This window comes from Podarcis cretensis, assembly GCF_951804945.1.
Source record: "Podarcis cretensis genome assembly, chromosome: 16".
NCBI classification, from domain to species: domain Eukaryota; kingdom Metazoa; phylum Chordata; class Lepidosauria; order Squamata; family Lacertidae; genus Podarcis; species Podarcis cretensis.
The window spans coordinates 38,569,259-38,585,131 of NC_137186.1; the positions used below are offsets into that span (position 1 = coordinate 38,569,259).

At 45.3% G+C, this 15,873-nt stretch overlaps 1 long non-coding RNA gene across 1 annotated transcript in view; it reads left to right on the forward strand.

The window, feature by feature from the left end:
* LOC307205131 overlaps nt 1-15,873 on the forward strand; it is a 469,056-nt gene that overhangs the window by 71,931 nt on the left and 381,252 nt on the right. The window contains exon 2 of the long non-coding RNA XR_013833897.1: nt 1,849-1,917. This is a non-coding gene — a long non-coding RNA (uncharacterized lncRNA). The remainder of the gene's footprint in view (nt 1-1,848; nt 1,918-15,873) is intronic.

A 15,873-nucleotide genomic window follows, 5' to 3' on the forward strand; every position in this document is an offset into this window, starting at 1 on the left:
GAAATGTGTGTGCGTCTTATGGAGTGAATGTAGGCAGGAGGCTCTGCTCAGTGCTCCCTTTAAAGAGCCGTGTGGAGGAGGGAGAAGGGGAAATGCCCCCAAGAGCTGCACACTCACTCCGTGCACTCTTTAAAGGGAGCGCGGCTCTTGGGGGAGCCTTAGCCATGCGCAGCCTCTCCCGGGCAGGGGATGAAGGTTTCCCTTGCCCGGGAGAGGCTGCGCGCGACTATCCCATAAGCCAGGACAACAAGCGGGATCGCTGTGCAGCAATCCCTCTTGCTGTCCTGGCTTATGGGATTCAGATTTTTTTTTTTCTTGTTTTCCTCTTCCAAAAACTAGGTGCGTCTTATGGTCTGGTGCGTCTTATAGAGCAAAAAATACGGTATATACAATAGCAGGGTACCTTTTTGACATGTGGTGGTCTTGCAAGGTAGCAAAAGCGTACTGGGAAATTGTATATAATGAGTTTAAAAAATGCTGAAAATAATGTTTGTTTAAAAAAAAACCCAGAAGCTTTTCTTTTAGGAATAATAGTTTTAGAAGTACCCAAAGAACAAAGGGAACTTTTTATGCATGCTTCTATGGCTGCTTGCATGTTGTATGCCCAGAGATGGAAAGAAGAAACAGTTCCAACTGAGGAAGACTGGCAACAAAAACTGATGGGGTATGCAGAAATGGTGAAACTTACCGGAAAATTAAGAAATCAAGAAGAGAGGTGTTTTAATATAGAATGGGGAAAATGTATTGTTCATTTGAAGAATTATTGTAAACAACTGAAATCACTAGCAGGGCTGATATAAAAATGTGCAGTGAGAATAACTTAAATAGAACATAAAGGATGACTAGTCGATAGATATGAACTGGATGTGCAGTGGGAAAAGATATAACATAAGTAATTGCAGAAAGGGGGGTCGATGATTGGATGTTACAATCGGATCTGAAAGTTCAGATTTGTGATTCTACTCTAAAATGTGAAAATGAAAAATAAAATATTAAAAATAAAAATAATACATAATGTCATTCCCAGGGGGAATTGTGAAGGTGTTTCCCCACAATGGGACTATTAAAATGCCCAGGATTGTTGTATAAATGCAATGATGTTGGCTAGGAATGGGGAACCTGGGGATCTCCATAATTTGCTGGACTCCCATCGTCTCTGACTGTTGGCAATATTGCCCGAGTCTGCTGGGAGTCTGGAATTCAACAACAGCCAGAGAATGGCAGGTTCTCCACCACTGATTTATGTGGAATGTGAGCAACACTACTACATAAATGCTCAGCTGTGAAAGTCTCCCTTCCCCCTCCTCTCCCCCACTCCTTTCACGTTTCTGGAAAACTCCCCATTAACCATGACATCTGCCCTATTTAGCACAATACCACCATCAATCATCTGTGCAGATAAAATCCCAACATCTTGCCAAACATTGGATGGACTCCCTTCATCTGCCAGTTTAAGACCTGTTCTAGGAGTGAGTGCTGACTCCAATGCCCATTAGCTAAAAAGGACTTATTAATTTCATTTATAGATTCTGGGCCTCAATAAGTAACTAACAGGAACTGCTGAATGCTACCCTGTGTGACCTGCTGCATGCCTGCAGTTTGTTTGTTTTTATATATATAAATTTTTTATTAGTTTTTTAACATATCATTTTCAACAGTAATTAAACATACTTTTACATCTTAGTCAATTTTTTTGACTTCCATCAATCCTGTCTGAAAATTTTCCAATCTAATCTCTTAGTATGCATTTCTTATCTTCCCTATTACAGTGGTACCTCAGGTTACATACGCTTCAGGTTTCATATGCTTCAGGTTACAGACTCCGCCATTCCAGAAATAATGCTTCAGGTTAAGAACTTTGCTTCAGGATGAGAACAGAAATTAGGCTCCGGCGGCGCGGCAGCCCCATTAGCTAAAGTGGTGCTTCAGGTTAAGAACAGTTTCAGGTTAAGAACGGACCTCCGGAACGAATTAAGTACTTAACCTGAGGTACCACTGTACATTTCAAACTCATAACCAATATCTCTATCTTTTTTCTATTTTGTAACACTTCATATATTTCTCCTTACAAAGCTTCTTGTAGTCCTACTAGCGTAATTTGTTGATTACAGTTGCTCTTCAAATAATTCATATACTTCTTCCAATCTTCTGTAAATCTCTGGTCCCGCAGGTTTTGAATCCTTCCTGTCATTTTGTCACATGCCTGCAGTTTTTGAGTGCCTTCTGGACTGACTTCACACAGGCTGCTCATTGGCTTCATCTGAGCGGGGAGACATTTGGAGGGTCTTTCTTGTCTTAATGAGACTTTGCTCCAGCAAAATGGTCTACCTGAGCAAATTGACTCCTGGCTTGCCATCTGGTACTATCTTGCTCCTGACTTGTCATCTGGTCCTAACTCTTGATTTGCCATCTGATCCTGATGGTTCTTAGATCCAGGATCCTGGTTCAGGCTCACCTCCTCCTGCCCCCCCCTCCAAAGAAACCTTCTAGACATGGGCCAACCCAGGAACTTCAGTAGTGGTGAACTCATAAGAAAGAAGAGATGGAAGGAGGTGAGCTGCAAATGAGTGTCTCTTCTGTCACATGTGGCCTCCTTGCCTCCTCCATATTATTGTGGCATCTTCAAGTAAGAGCAGGGAAGAGGAGAATAAACATCCTGAATTTGTCAGCGGCATGTGGGCAGGAGCCAGCCTTCTGACGTGAAGCTGTTGGCAGTGAAGTAGATAGGAAGGCACAGAGATAGGAAGGCAAGAGCTTCTGTAACTCCCACGGGGGTTGGAAGGTGGAGGAAGGAATAAAGGAAGCTGTGTGAAAAGTAACACTCATCAGCCAAGTCAGTAGGTAAAATGCCCAATGGATTTGGATGAGGAAGCCTTGGAATATGGGAACGTGCCTTATATAGAGTCAGAACATTGGTGCATCATCTAGTATGGTGCATCATCTGACTAATTCTCCAGGGATTCAGGAAAGGGCCTCTCTGAGTCTTATCCAAACAGGGGTGGCTGATCCTGTTTTGACGCCTGAAGCAAAATGGGAAGGTGCCCCCTGACCCCCAAAGCTTTGCATGCTGGGGTTGTGCAGCTGCAGCAATGGCTTCTGGTGAGATGTCGTGAGAGTTTTGTGAAATCCCATGATAATTCCACAAGATGCCACAAGAACTAACCAGAAATAGCTGCTGCAGCTACTGCAGCTACACAATCCTGGCGGCAGGGGCAGGTGGGCAGGGAGCCCTTGGAGGTGCTGCCCCACAGAAGTCCACTGCCTGAGGTGGGCTGCTTCACTTTGCCTCATGGGCAGACAGGCCCTGTACCCATAGATACATGGGATTGAACCTAGGATCTTCTGCAAGCAAAGCAGATATGGTGCCACCGAGCCCATGGCCCTGCTATTGTTTTCAATTTTGCAGGCAATCTAATGGGAAGGGCGCCAGCTTAGTGGCCCTCGGGACTCGTCACCAGGCCACCCTGCCTACCGGCCTTGCTTTGCACCCTCCTTGAGTGTTTTTGCCTGGCTGGAACATGTCCTTGAACTCTGATAGTGCCTCTTGCTTCATTGGTTGGGCAACAGGAAGCGATGTGTGTGTGTGTTTGTTTGGGCTGGGTGTTCATCAGTATGCGGATGATACCCAGCTCTACCTCTCTTTTAAATCAGAACCAGTGAAGGCGGTGACGGTCCTGTGTGAGTGTCTGGAGGCGGTTGGAGGATGGATGGCGGCTAACAGATTGAGATTGAATCCTGACAAGACAGAAGTACTGTTTTTGGGGGACAGGAGGCGGGCAGGTGTGGAGGATTCCCTGGTCCTGAATGGGGTAACTGTGCCCCTGAAGGACCAGGTGCGCAGCCTGGGAGTCATTTTGGACTCACAGCTGTCCATGGAGGCACAGGTCAAATCTGTGTCCAGGGCAGCTGTTTACCAGCTCCATCTGGTACGTAGGCTGAGACCCTATCTGCCTGCGGACTGTCTCGCCAGAGTGGTGCATGCTCTGGTTATCTCCCGCTTGGACTACTGCAATGCGCTCTACGTGGGGCTACCTTTGAAGGTGACTCAGAAACTACAACTAATCCAGAATACGGCAGCTAGACTGGTGACTGGGGGCGGCCACCGAGACCATATAAATACCTACATTGGCTTCCAGTACGTTTCCGAGCACAATTCAAAGTGTTGGTTCTGACCTTTAAAGCCCTAAACGGCCTTGGCCCAGTATACCTGAAGGAGCGTCTCCACCCCCATCATTCTGCCCGGACGCTGAGGTCCAGCGCCGAGGGCCTTCTGGCGGTTCCCTCATTGCGAGAAGCAAAGCTACAGGGAACCAGGCAGAGGGCCTTCTCGGTAGTGGCGCCTGCCCTGTGGAACGCCCTTCCAGCAGATGTCAAAGCGATAAACAACTACCTGACATTCAGAAGACATCTTAAGGCAGCCCTGTTCAGGGAAGTTTTTAATGTGTGATTTTATTGTATTTTTGGTTTCTATGGAAGCCGCCCAGAGTGGCTGGGGAGGCCGAGCCAGATGGGCGGGGTATAAATAATAAATTATTATTATTATTATTATTGTGTGTGTAGAAAGTAGCCTACTGTACAGAGGTAAAACCAGCATTCATTGCTGTCCCCAGTTTTCCTGCTGACCCTGCCCATTACTGCCATGTGGACCCTAATGCAGGGAATGCAGCCTTTGGGTTGTAAAAGGTCCCCCACCCCTACATTAAAATGAGGATATTAATTGGAGAGAATGACCGCTCCCCACTTAAAACGGGGGGCGCCTTTTGCGTGGACGCGTGCAGCCCTGGATCTGGAGTGGCCCCATCAGCATAGGCTTTGCCTTCCCTCAGGTGGGACACCTGGAGGTCCCCGCCTACCCCAGTGAGTTGTCCAATCCCACCTGGGGGAAGCGTTGCCAGGGAAACCAGGCCAGGTAAGGGGAGGGATTACCTGCTCACACAATAGAGGGTGGATCTTAATTGGTAATCCTCACTTGGCTCCAGAGCTTCTCCCACCCTACCCACCCTCAGTTAATGTCTTCTTTTGCAGGTTAACTTTTCTTCATAGGTTTTGCAGGTTAACCTGTCTCCACAGGTATGCGGGCGCTGCTACGTTAAGGTCGCTGTTAAAGGGCCTGCATTGGCAGGTTTCGCCTTTCCCGTAGCAAAACGTCACAACTTTGGCGGTATCAGGCCTTGGGCGGAATCCTTTAGTCCATCTTCCTCTTTGCGGCGGCGATACCAGGGTTCCCCGTTAAAGGGGTTTTTTGAAGGGAGGCTTTGGCCGTACGCCAAAAGGTCATCATTGCTCTCCCCTGCGGCGGCGTAACGGGGGCGGCTATCTCTGCTTGAACATATGTTCTCCAGAGCCGGCCCATCCCCCACACACACACACTGGATAACCCTGATGCTCCCTAGGTCCCCGGCTGGGGACTAGGGAGGGAGAACGCCCAATGCCTGAGTCAAGGTCTACCCACATTTGAAATTTAATAAAGTTGTGGCCAATTTAATCCCATAGCACGTTGTCTAGAGTCGTTATTCCACACAACGGGGGGGACCACTCGGGATCTGGGGACTCCGCCTGTCCACGCAAAAAGTCACACATATGAAGAAGAAAAGGCAGTGGTGGTGGTGGAGGAGGAGGAGGAGGAGGAAAAATAGTTCCCTTGAAGTGCCAAGAATTTAATTGCCATTTTTTATTTCTCCGTATGCATCAGAAGCACAGCATGGAAAGCTTTATTTTCCCCTCTCAGTGCAACCTCCAAGATCAAGAGGGTCTCTTCCTGCAAAAGACGATTCAGCAGATTAGCCGGCAATATCGTTGATAAGTCATTGTGTAAATATAACAATGGGATTAAGTTCCACGATGGAGCCATTTCTCTCATTATATTAAATTGTGCCGGGCGGGAAGCAGGGTGGTGTGAACTATTAGCAGTATGTGTGGAGTGTGTGTGGAGGGGGGGGGCAATGGCAAAGCTAACAAAGGGAGCTGCTTGGGAGAGTTTTGCATGAGGCCAGTGAAGAGTTTGCAAAGTGTAAGTCTTCTCTTTCGGAAAATACCTTTTTAGTCCAAGTGTGGATGAGATCATTAGCCTTTCTTTTTTTAAAAAAAGATCATTAGCCTTTCTGGTCCATTACACTATGCATGTGTTCACCCATCAGTATGGTGAACCTCCTTTCCACATTAATCTGTTTTGTTTTTGTTTTTTAAACTGCATGAAAATTGGTTTTTATCTATGTAAATATGTATACATGAATATGCATATGTAAACTATTTTTTCTCTCCAAATGCACATTTTTGACAGTGCAATCTTATGCGTCTCTGCTCTGAAGTAAGTCCCATTGAGCTCAATGGGCTGTGCTCTCAGATAAGCATGTGTAAGATGGCACTACGAGGCTGCAATCCTGTGCACACTTTCCTAGGAGTGGGGCTTTTTTTCAGCCAGAACTTCCCATAGCTCAGTTCCAACACTACTCGGGGAACATCATTGCCATTATTATAATAGAACCAGGGAGGCATTCATGGTGAGTTCCAGCACCTCTTTTTTTCTAGAAAAATAGAACTGAATGGGAGTAAAGTTGACTGAATTCAGCAGGGCTTGCTTCAGGGTAGACATACATAAAAAGATAAAGGTAAAGGACCCCTGACAGTTAAGTCCAGTCGCAAACGACTCTGGGGTTGCGGCGCTCATCTCGCTTTACTGGCTGAGGGAGCCAGCGTTTGTCCGCTGGTCATGCTGGTCATGTGGCCAGCATGACTAAGCCACTTCTGGTGAACCAGAGCAGCACACGGAAACACCATTTACCTTCCCGCCGGAGTGGTACCTAATTATCTACTTGCACTTTGACGTGCTTTCGAACTGTTAGGTTGGCAGGAGCAGGGACCGAGCAACGGGAGCTCACCCCGTCGCGGGGATTCGAACCGCCGACCTTCTGATCGGCAAGTCCAAGAGGCTCAGTGGTTTAGACCACAGTGCCACCCACGTCCCTGATAGACACACATAGGATTGTACTATAAACTTATTTTCTCCCAGGCAACACATTTTAATGCATTTTGATACTTTTAAAAAGGTGTATTGCCAGAAATCATGTTGTAATATTCACTGTCATAGTATGACTGGGACTGTTGGGGCAGCAGTCCCAGGCACATGATTCTGAGGGTGCGAGAGGATGCAACCAAGAGGCAGGCACCCTGTGGGGAGGCAAGCTGCACTGGGGCCAAGCCTTTGGGGCTGGGATAGTGCCTCCTTCTCCTAGAGAGAGAAGAGAGTGCAGCTCCACATCTGCTGTCTGGTCTCCCCCTACCATTGGAGCCAAGCAGGATCTTGCTGTGTTGCCCAGGGCCATCTTTACCCAGGGGTGCAAGGCACCCCGGCACCAAATTCCGGGGGGCGCCAGATGGCTGGCGGGCATGCAGCTTCCCTCCCAAGCCTCTGCAGGGATTGCTCTCCTCCTGTAGTGGCATGGGAGAGAGTTGCATGCCCCCCAGCCAGATGGCTGGCTGTGTACAGCTCCCCCCCCCCATGGCACTATCCATGTATAGGACGACCTCGTCTTATACCCAAAAAAATATGGTAATTTAGGGGCACTGGGTGGATCTTTGCACCCCGGCGCTGCATATGCTAAGCCCTGGTGCTGCCTGCCCACCCAGTGCCGGCCAGGTCTACTTAGGGATAAGATCAAGGGAGCATAAACAGAGCTGCTTTCATGGAGAGGGAGGATGACCTCACAGCCTTTCTTCTTTCATGATGGCAGGAGCCAGCCTCTATCTCGAATGACATCAAATTCCCTTTTGTATCACTGCTACCTGACAAGGTCTGCAGATCCATTTGAACTAATGTTGGAAGTACCTTCTGGGGCAGAACACATCCCTGAACTTGCTTTGTCATAGCTCAGATCACTCCCTTGTTAGAAAAAAGAGGGTGGGGAAGCTCTCTTTGATGCTTCTTTGTTATCTCTCTCCCCCCCTTTGTAAAGATTCCCCCCTTCTCCAATTAATTCCATTTGGATTTTAATTGAAGCAGCAACTTCTGCATAAATATTAATCAGGTGCACGTCCATGCAGATAGGTCAGGAGGAGACCCACTTCAAATAGAGGCAAAGCGTCAAATGTTTTCTTCATTTCCTTGCACATGCTAAGTAAATTCATTTTCCAGAACTTCACCATTGCCTGAGACCTGAAGATCCCTCGTTTTTCATTTTATCTCTACCCTGCCTCTTGTAGCATGGCCATAGTTCCTTTAAATCATTCCTCATGTATAATGAGATAAGAATCCAATGTCTCTATTCAGACCAGGTCTCTCCATGGTTTTAAGTCTGAGACATTGGATTCTTACCTCATTATACATGATAAAGCTATTTTTAGCCATCTCACCCATTCCTTTTTCCGGTAAGACCAATTGCAGTCGTTAACAGTCGTCAACAGGTTTACCACACCTATCAGCCAATCACCCATTCCCACCACGCTTCTGAGTAATACCCCTCCCCACCCTCTCACTATATATAAGGGTCTGGTGACTTCTGTTTCAGTGTACCTGAAGAAGTGTGCATGCACACGAAAGCTCATACCAACAACAAACTTAGTTGGTCTCTAAGGTGCTATTGGAAGGAATTTATGTTGTTGTTGTTGTTTAGTCGTTTAGTCGTGTCCGACTCTTCGTGGCCCCATGGACCAGAGAACACCAGGCACTTCTGTCTTCCACTGCCTCCCGCAGTTTGGTCAGACTCATGTTTGTAGCTTCGAAGACACTATCCAACCATCTTGTCCTCTGTCGTCCCCTTCTCCTTGTGCCCTCCATCTTTCCCAACATCAGGGTCTTTTCCAGGGAGTCTTCTCTTCTCATGAGGTGGCCAAAGTATTGGAGCCTCAGCTTCACGATCTGTCCTTCCAGTGAGCACTCAGGGCTGATCTCCTTAAGAATGGATCAGTTTGTTCTTCTTGCAGTCCATGGGACTCTCAAGAGTCTCCTCCAGGTGGATCACGTTTGGTCAAAACTCTCCACTATGACATGTTCATCTTGGGTGCCCTGCTCGGCATAGTTCATAGCTTCTCTGAGTTCTTCAAGCCCCTTTGCCACGGCAAGGCAGTGATCCATGAAGGGGGAAGGAATTTATATATATTTTTATTTTCCAACACAGCAGACCAAGACGGCTACCTGCCTGTAACTAGCAGATGCATGGATGCATGAAAAAGAAAAAAAATACCAAGGTGTTTTCATCCAAGGAGGACCCCCCCACACACATTGTGTCTCACACTTTGGGCCAAATTCAAAAGCCCCTAAGTATGATACTAATCCTGCCTGTATCCCAGATGCAATAAGTAACATAACTTGTTCTTTCTCAAAGCCAAGGAAATCCTGAAGAAACTTCTGCATTGAGAAAGAATTGCCTTCCTTAGGGCATGCTACCAGTTATTGTCTGAGCTTCAAATCACAGCTTCCGCTGACATGACAGCTCCTTGTTAGATACAGCAGCTGAAAATTAGATCTAAGATTGTTGAGGGTTTTTTTTTTTAACATACAAGAAGTGTGGGTTGGAGAGAAGCCAGGGACAGTTAGGCGATAGATGGCATGCAAAATGCTTTAGCTCAAGAACACTAACTTCTCGCCCTCCTGCCCTCAGTGCTTGTCAGAATGCAATAATCACCTTTCCGGACATTTAAAATGGAAACTGCAGGGTAGCTATAAGAATGACGCCATGATGTGATAGAGCTTGTCAGCTACTAATCTGATGCCTAAACATATACATGTTTTGTGTCTCCTTAGATTAAATCACTGTGCCTAAATGTAGACTTAGTGATTAAGGACAATTGTGTTTGAGTAAAGAAGCATTGCTATCGTCCCAGATTTTCTGGGGGTGTGGAGACAAAGTACACTGCTGTGGTTGTGTAAAACGTTTAGCAATCATCCCTGGCAAAATTAAAGTTTAGGTACCAAATTTTTAGGCTGTCCACAGTCCCCTGACCCAAGCTGTGGTCCAAGTTCAGAACCCTCAGTTAGGCTGACACACCCTGGGCAAGGACGATCACCCCCAGATGTGGCCACAAATCTGTTTGGGTGGGGATCATTTGTAATTGTTATGTTGCCACCTTTCTTCATATTCCTCCTCCGTGAGAGATCTGGTGGCATGCAACACAAGAATGGGCCTTTTCTGCGACAGATCTGTGTTTGTGGAATGCTTTCCAAACCTCTCATGGAGAAGGGCCTCAGATGATGATTGCAGGGTCCCAGTTAGTTCATGTGGGGAGAGATGGTCCATAAGGTGTCCATGCATGCAATAAAAGAAGTCCCTCAGCCCTACATATTTCTTTCCACTAAAGGTGTTGAACAGAGCTCAAATGGAGACACAGCTGAGAGAGAGAGAGAGAGAGAGAGAGAGAGAGAGAGAGAGAGAGAGGGAGAGGGAGAGGCAGAAGAAAAAGGCTGACATGGATTTGAAGTGTCCACCTACAGAGGAAAGAGCCCCTTCTATTTTACTGCTGTCACTGGAACCAATAATCCCATTTCCATTTCCAGAGACAGGTGAAGGCAGAAGCTGCAGATCCATTCTAGTCTTTTTATTCTGCTTAAGTCTCTCTCTGCCTGCTTCCCTTCATCTCCAATGTGATTAAAAAAAAAAACAAAATTAGAGAGTGCCTTGGTACACCTGACACACACATGCTTATAGCTATACTATAGCAAGTACCCTGTATCCCACAATTTGTGTTCGTGGGGAGCAGCCTAACTCTGATCTGGGCTGGTGTTCCCCTAACGTTCACCAATCACATTTCCCATGCACTACACTATGGTACAGAGATGACTGCCTAACCCAGGCATCCCCAACCTTTGGCCCTCCAGATGTTTTGGACTACAATTCCCATAACCCCTGACCACTGGTCCGGTTAGCTAGGGATCATGGGAGCTGTAGGCCAAAACATCTGGAGGGCCACAGGTTGGGGATGCCTGGCCTAACCCATCTACGCCATCCACCGTTTTTGGCAGATCCCTCAAGGCAACTCTCTGCTCTGTGTCAGGAGCTTCGAATCATAGCCAGTGTCTTGGAAAACATCTGGAACACCAAAGAGGCTGAGTGGATTGATCTCCTCCCTGACCCATCTGAGTACTCCCCCTACCCCAGTTACAGATCCAGAGTTTGCCAAAAAAAGATTATAATTCATGGTGCCATAAAATGATTAGCACTTAAACACTGTGTGAAAATTGCTCTGCTCTGCTCTCCCTGCCATTAGCCCATCATGCTGTGTAATAATGCATGCAGGTGACCTCTCTTCCTTCTGCGTGGAAAGTCTCTCGAGCTTTTTTGGATGGCTGGAGTTGTTTGTCATTTAAGTTGCACTTCTAATTTGTTTCAACAGTAAGAAGGCAGAACAGTAGCTCTTCTCTTCAGCTGAGTTGGAGGAAAGAAGTACAGTAATAGAGGTGGACAGGATGGAACAAGAAATTGCCATAAGACCTGAGCTAGCAGTTGGCACTTCCAGGAGGCTGGGGAAGAGACTGACCATCATTGCTCTCCATGACATTTGCCTTTTAGTTCTGGCAGCCTCCTCTGAGAGAGAGATGTGGGAGCCAGCTATATGCCATCTAACAATTATGCCAGCTGTATGTCGCCATCTACCCTGACCCTCTGTTTTTATAGGATATTTATTGAAGTTTTCAAGAGTAATACAATGTAAAACAAAAAGAAAAGAAACAACAAAAATACAAAAATAAAAACAACTAAAAACACATAGAATTTCCATTTACTTATTTTCTTTTAACTTATTTTCCAGACCTCCTCATACCTCCCTTTCTTATATTCCAATTCAAATTGTTAGTTCAGCAAATCCTCACCATTAGTTTTTTTACTTATTTCAAAACCTTATTTTCCATATCTCTTAAGCATTACAGCTGGAAACCACTTAATTTCTGTCCAACATCTACTTAGTTGATGAGCTCATCAACAGGCTCATCACAGCTATCTGCCAATCACCCAATTCCACCACCCTTCTGAGTAATATCCCTCCCCACCTTCTCACTATATAGAAGGGTCTGGTGACTTCTGTTTCAGTGTATCTGAAGAAGTGTGCATGCACACGAAAGCTCATACCTAGAACTAACTTAGTTGGTCTTTAAGGTGCTACTGGAAGGAATTTTTTTATTTTGTTTTGACTATGGCAGACCAACACGGCTACCCATCTGTAACTCAACATCTACCCTGACCCTCTGAACTGTACTTATACCAGGCTCCTTGGAGTTCAGAAAGCCCAGTACCAGAAACTTCACTGTTGCTTAACTTTCATTTCTGTTTTGTATTTATGTACTTAAGCCTGGGGGATGTGGGTGGTGCTGTGGTCTAAACCACAGAGCCTAGGGCTTGCCGATCAGAAGGTTGGCGGTTCGAATCCCATCTGGGGTGAGCTCCCATTGCTTGGTCCCTGCTCCTGCCAACCTAGCAGTTTGATAGCAGGTCAAAGTGCAAGTAGATAAATACCTTCCTCCAGCGGGAAGGTAAACGGCATTTCTGTGCGCTGCTCTGGTTCGCCAGAAATGGCTTAGTCATGCTGGCCACATGACCCAGAAGCTGTACGCTGGCTCCCTCGGCCAATAAAGTGAGATGAGCACCGCAACCCCAGAGTTGTTCGTGACTGGACCTAACAGTCAGGGGTCCCTTTACCTTTACCTAAGCCTGGATAGTTTCTTTCTTTGTAATACTGAATTTATTCTGTTTGCAAAATAGATTTTTGTTATTTTGAATTTACAGCTGTATTTAGTATATTTGTATTTCCAATGTTCCCTGTTTCAATGTTTTGTTTTTAGCCATTTTGGGCACAGCTCCTTGTGGATGAGTGGCATATAAGTAAAATCAATTGATCGATTAAGATACAAAGGTAATCCTAGAATGTGTCTTTTTACTGAGGTGAGGAATAACCAAGTTTGCATCCTTCAGCTATGGCTGGGCTAAAGTTCCCATCACCTTTGATCACTGGCCATACTGTCTGGGACTGATGGGAGATGGCGTGCAACAATGCATGTGCCCCTTGACTTAGGTCACCATTTGAGGCATGTCTCAAAGGATCCAGCCTTAGAAATTAGGCAGATATAGTAGGAGATGACAAATGGGTAAGTTTTGGTTTCTCTTCATTCCTCGGTTTTCCAGTCTTAAATTCTGACCCATTTCTGCAGCAGTTTTCATTTTAAAAAAGTGAAATATTGTATACTTTTATTACTTCCCTGTCTGTCAATCCATCAAGTTGGCACCCTCCAATCTAAGCATGGACAATTGTGGCACAATGCTCTTTGTTAAATACACGGGCTCTCCCTTTTTGGGGTGGGGGTTTGTATTGCTTTTTGTTACAAAATGTCTATTGATTTATTAGTATAATGTTGATGCTCATCTTTGGAAAACTGGATTTAAAACTTTTTTAAAAAAATCCACTGGAATGTGTACTGATTTTGTCCTCATTATTTTGCTTAATATACACATTTCTGCAAGCAAGTTCCCCCAAGATACTGAATTCTTTTGCGTTCTTTCCCCCAATGCACACTGTTTTCATGGATTTTCTTATTGGAGAGCTACTTTTCAAAACTTGGGAGATCTGTGAATTGTTAAGGCTATTTCTTTTTCAGTTCAAATATTGTTTTGGAAAGTGTTGATTTGTTAAGTTTCCATTAAAATATGTATGAAAATACCACCACCACCCTCCAGTTGCTAACATTGGTAGAGGGTCTTCTCTGTGTTGGCTCCCTGATTAAGGAATACCCTCCTGTTTAGCACCAACACTTCTAATTTTCAGATTCGAAGCATTTGGAAACTGTAGACATGACCTTTTTATCATCTTTCAGCTCCCAGTTTTGGGGAAGTGGCTTCTACTGGGCTTCATTGGCTGCCTTGGATGCTCCATAGATGAATTATTCTAAAGAATGTGTGGGGAACCCGTAGTCCTCCAGATATTGTTGGACTCCAGCTCCCATCATTTCTGATCATTTCTGATCATTGGCAGTGCTGGCTGGGGCAGATGGGAGTTGTGGTCCAGCAACATCTAGAGAGCCAAATGTTCTCTATCCCTGTTTTAAAATATGTGGCGTCAGTTTGACACATCAAAGAAGTGATTCAGTTATACACGTTGTAAACTTCATATGGGGAAATCCCGTTGGTGAAAAACGGGAATCCACAGTGTCATCTGGTGTCACATAACGCATATAGAGTGCTTTCGCTTTACGAATGTAAAAGGTAAAGGTAAAGGTACCCCTGAGCATTAGGACCAATCGTGGATGACTCTGGGGTTGTAGCGCTCATCTCGCTCTATAGGCCGAGGGAGCAGGTGTTTGTCCGCAGACAGCTTCTGGGTCATGTGGCCAGCATGACTAAGCTACTTCTGGCGAACCAGAGCAGCGCATGGAAACGCCGTTTACCTTCCCGCCAGAGCGGTACCTATTTATCTACTTGCACTTTGATGTGTTTTCGAACTGCTAGGTTGGCAGGAGCAGGGGCTGAGCAACAGGAGCTCACCCCGTCGTGGGGATTCAAACTGCCGACCTTCTGATCGGCAAGCCCTAGGTTCTGTGGTTTAGACCACAGCACCACCCGAGTCCCGTTTTATGAATGTAGCCGAGTCCTATTTTATGTGAATAGCAACCCAGAAGAAGAGGACCTGTTTTGTATGCTGTAGGTCCCTAGTTCAGTTCCTGATATCTCCACATTCAGCTGAAGGAAACACTCATATTAGGGGTTGACCAACTGTTTTTCACTGCTGAAGCCTGCATTAATTCAGGGGCAATCTGTTGAAGGTCAGTAGTGAAGAGGGAACAGCCCAAAGTGGGTGGGGTAACCCCCTTTTTTCTTCTGATACCCACATCTGTCTCCCATCCCCTCTTCCCCTGTGTGTGCCAAATGGGATAAGAACATAAGAATAGGTGCAGTAAACTTAAAGAAAATGTTATGAAAACGATGTATAGGTGGTATTTAACACCAGTTAAATTGGCTAAAAGGTATAGAACAAAAAATGAATGTTGGAAATGTAAAGAAAAGGAGGGTACTTTTTACAACACGTGGTGGACATATAAAGAGGTAAGAGCTTTCTGGGAAATGATATATAATGAGTTAAAGAAAATGTTTAAAAACATTTGTATTAAACAAAAACACAGAAGCTTTCTTACTGGGTATAGTGGGTAAAGAAACAAGATAAAATAAAATTCTTATATGCAACTACTGCAGCAAGAATTTTGTTAGCCCAAAGATGGAAACAAAAGAAGAGTGGCAGATGACATTGATGGACTTTGCAGAACTGGCGAAACTGGCAGGAAGAATCTGCAACCAGCGAGACCAAGTGTTCCAAAAAGACTGGAATAAAATTATATTACATTTGAAAGACAACTGTAAACAATTGGCATCACTAGGCAGGGTTATCTGAAGACTCGTAAGATTAAATTGCTACCTATCCAGGATGAGAAACTCAATATATTTAGTTATGATATAATAAGAATAGGAAAGGGAATGAAATGCTAAGATGAAAAAATTAATTTTGAAAACCGATAGACGGGAGGGAGGGGCGTTGTTAAGCTCAATTGAGCCAAAGAGATATAATAACAGAATATAATGTTATGTGATGTGATTATATGTAAAACAAATAAAAATTATTATGGGGAAAAAAGAACACAAGAATAGGCTGCTGGATCAAGCCAATGTCCCTTCTAGTCCAGCATCTGGTTTTCACATTACCAAATAATGGTGGGAAACTCTTCTTTCCTGTGGCTTCCAGCAATTGGCCTTACTGCCTGCAGCTGTGGAGACAGAGCACAGCCATCATGCTAGCAGCCATTCATAACCTCACCCTCCATGAGTTTGCCCAGTCCTCTTTTAAAGCCATCCAAATTGGGAGTGTGTTCCATAGTTTAATGCGTGCTGCATGAAAAAGCACTTTCTT